Raw genomic sequence first — 3,315 nt, forward strand, 5'->3', positions numbered from 1 at the left:
TGCATCATAGGCAAGTTGAACGCCACCCTCACACTCTCCGGACTAAAATCCAAGTATTTCCCCCGAACCATAGTAAGGTAGTTCTTTGGATTCGGGTTCACACTTTGGTCATGGTTCTTGGTGATCCATGCATTGGCATAGAACTCTTGAACCATCAAGATTCCGACTTGTTGAATGGGGTTGGTAAGAACTTCCCAACCTCTTCTTCGGATCTCATGGCGGATCTCCGGATATTCACCCTTTTTGAGTGAAAAAGGGACCTCGGGGATCACCTTCTTCAAGGCCACAACTTCATAGAAGTGGACTTGATGCACCCTTGAGAGGAATCTATCCATCTCCCATGACTCGGAGGTGGAAGCTTTTGCTTTCCCTTTCCTCTTCTTAGAGGTTTCTCCGGCCTTGGATGCCATAATGGTTATGGAAAAACGAAAAAGCAACGCTTTTACCACACCAAACTTAAAATGTTTGCTCGTCCTCGAGCAAAAGAAGAAAGAAGAGAGTAGAAGAAGAAGAAATGAGGAAGAGGGGGATTGCGGTGTATTCGGCCAAAGAGGGAGAGAAGTGGTGTTTAGGTTGTGTGAAAATGAAGGGTTGAAGAGGGGTATATATAGGAGAGATGGGATGAATGGTTCGGCCATTATGGGTGGGTTTGGGAGGGAAAGTGGTTTGAATTTGAAGGGTGAGGTTGGTGGGGATTTATGAAGGATGGATGTGAGTGGTGAAGAGAAGGATAGGATTTGATAGGTGAGGGGTTTTTGGGGAAGAGGTGTTGAGGTGATTGGTGAATGGGGGAAGAAGAGAGAGAGTGATGGTAGGGTCCTGTGGGGTCCACAGATCCTGTAGTGTCAAGGAAAAGGCATCCCTGCACCAAATGACATCAAAATCCACGTTTTGAGCCATTTCTGGCGTTAAACGCCGGGCTGATGCCCATTCCTGGCGTTTAACGCCAGGTTCTTGCCCTTTACTGGCGTTTAACGCCAGTCTGGTGCCCCTTTCTGGCGTTAAACGCCCAGAAGGGTGCCAGACTGGGCGTTAAACGCCCAACTGCTAGGCTTACTGGCGTTTGAACGCCAGCAGCATCTTCCTCCAGGGTGTGCTGTTTTTCTTCCTGTTTTTCATTTTGTTTTTGTTTTTTTCATTGTTTTTATGACTTCTTATGATCATCAACCTACAAAAAAGATAAAATAACAAAAGAAAATAATTAAGTATAAAACATTGGGTTGCCTCCCAACAAGCGCTTCTTTAATGTCATTAGCTTGACAGAGGACTCTCATGGAGCCTCAGAAATGCTCAGAACCGTGTTGGACCTTCCCAACACCAAACTTAGAGTTTGAATGTGGGGGTTCAACACCAAACTTAGAGTTTGGTTGTGGCCTCCCAACACCAAACTTAGAGTTTGACTGTGGGGGCTCAGTTTTGCTCTGTTTTGAGAGAAGCTCTTCATGCTTCCTCTCCATGAAGACAGAGGGATATCCTTGGGCCTTAAACACCAAGGATTCTTCATCCACTTGAATGATCAACTCTCCTCTATCAACATCAATCACAGCCTTTGCTGTGGCTAGGAAGGGTCTGCCAAGGATGATGGATTCATCCATGCATTTCCCAGTCTCTAGGACTATGAAATCAGTAGGGATGTAATGGTCTTCAACCTTAACCAGAACATCCTCTACAAGTCCATAGGCTTGTTTTCTTGAGTTGTCTGCCATCTCTAGTGAGATTTTTGCAGCCTGTACCTCATAGATCCCTAATTTCTCCATTACAGAGAGGGGCATGAGGTTTACACTTGATCCTAAGTCACACAAGGCCTTCTTGAAGGTCATGGTACATATGGTACAAGGTATAGAAAACTTCCCAGGATCCTGCCTCTTTTGAGGCAGTTTCTGCTTAGACAAGTCATCCAGTTCTTTGGTGAGCAAAGGGGGTTCATCCTCCCAAGTCTCATTTCCAAATAACTTGTCATTTAGCTTCATGATTGCTCCAAGGTATTTAGCAACTTGCTCCTCAGTGACATACTCATCCTCTTCAGAGGAAGAATACTCATCAGAGCTCATGAATGGCAGAAGTAAGTCCAATGGAATCTCTATGGTCTCATCTTGAGCCTCAGATTCCCATGGTTCCTCATTGAGGAACTCATTGGAGGTCAGTGGGCGTCCAGTGAGGCCTTCCTCAGTGGCGTTCACTGCCTCTCCTTCCTCCCAGAATTCGGCCATGTTGATGGCCTTGCACTCTCCTTTTGGATTTTCTTCAGTATTGCTTGGGAGAGTGCTTGGAGGAAGTTCAGTAATTTTCTTGCTCAACTGACCCACTTGTCCTTCCAAATTCCTAATGGAAGATCTAGTTTCAGTCATGAAACTTTGAGTGGTTTTGATTAGATCAGAGACCATGGTTGCCAAGTCAGAATTATTCTGCTTAGAACTCTCTGTCTGTTGCTGAGAAGATGATGGAAAAGGCTTGCTATTGCCAAACCTATTTCTTCCACCATTATTGTTATTGAAACCTTGTTGAGGTCTATGTTGATCCTTCCATGAAAGATTTGGATGATTCCTCCATGAAGGATTGTAGGTGTTTCCATAGGATTCTCCCATGTAATTCACCTCTTCCATTGAAGGGTTCTCAGGATCATAAGCTTCTTCCTCAGATGAAGCTTCCTTAGTACTGCTTGGTGCATTTTGCATTCCAGACAGACTTTGAGAAATCATATTGACTTGTTGGGTCAATATTTTGTTCTGAGCCAATATGGCATTCAGAGTGTCAATCTCAAGAACTCCTTTCTTCTGACTAGTCCCATTGTTCACAGGATTTCTTTCAGAAGTGTACATGAATTGGTTATTTGCAACCATTTCAATCAGTTCTTGAGCCTCAGTAGGCGTCTTCTTCAGATGAAGAGATCCTCCAGAAGAGCTATCCAAGGACATCTTAGACAGTTCAGAGAGACCATCATAGAAAATACCTATGATGCTCCATTCAGAAAGCATATCAGTGGGACACTTTCTGATCAATTGTTTGTATCTTTCCCAAGCTTCATAGAGGGATTCTCCTTCCTTCTGTCTGAAGGTTTGGACTTCCACTCTAAGCTTACTCAATTTTTGAGGTGGAAAGAACTTTGCCAAGAAGGCATTGACTAGCTTTTCCCAAGAGTCCAGGCTTTCTTTAGGTTGAGAGTCCAACCATGTTCTAGCCCTGTCTCTTACAGCAAAAGGGAATAGCATCAGTCTATAGACCTCAGGGTCTACCCCATTAGTCTTGACTGTGTCACAGATTTGCAAGAATTCAGCTAAAAACTGATGAGGATCTTCCAATGGAAGTCCATGGAAC

General features: G+C 44.2%; 1 non-coding gene across 1 annotated transcript; it reads left to right on the plus strand.

Moving 5' to 3' along the window:
- Positions 1-2,969: 2,969 nt before the first annotated feature.
- LOC112764901 (small nucleolar RNA R71) lies at positions 2,970-3,077 on the plus strand. Its single transcript, XR_003183392.1, has one exon. It is a non-coding gene; the product is annotated as a small nucleolar RNA R71 (small nucleolar RNA).
- Positions 3,078-3,315: the final 238 nt, after the last annotated feature.

The sequence above is a fragment of the Arachis hypogaea genome, chromosome 2, assembly GCF_003086295.3.
Source record: "Arachis hypogaea cultivar Tifrunner chromosome 2, arahy.Tifrunner.gnm2.J5K5, whole genome shotgun sequence".
In the NCBI taxonomy this organism is placed as follows: domain Eukaryota; kingdom Viridiplantae; phylum Streptophyta; class Magnoliopsida; order Fabales; family Fabaceae; genus Arachis; species Arachis hypogaea.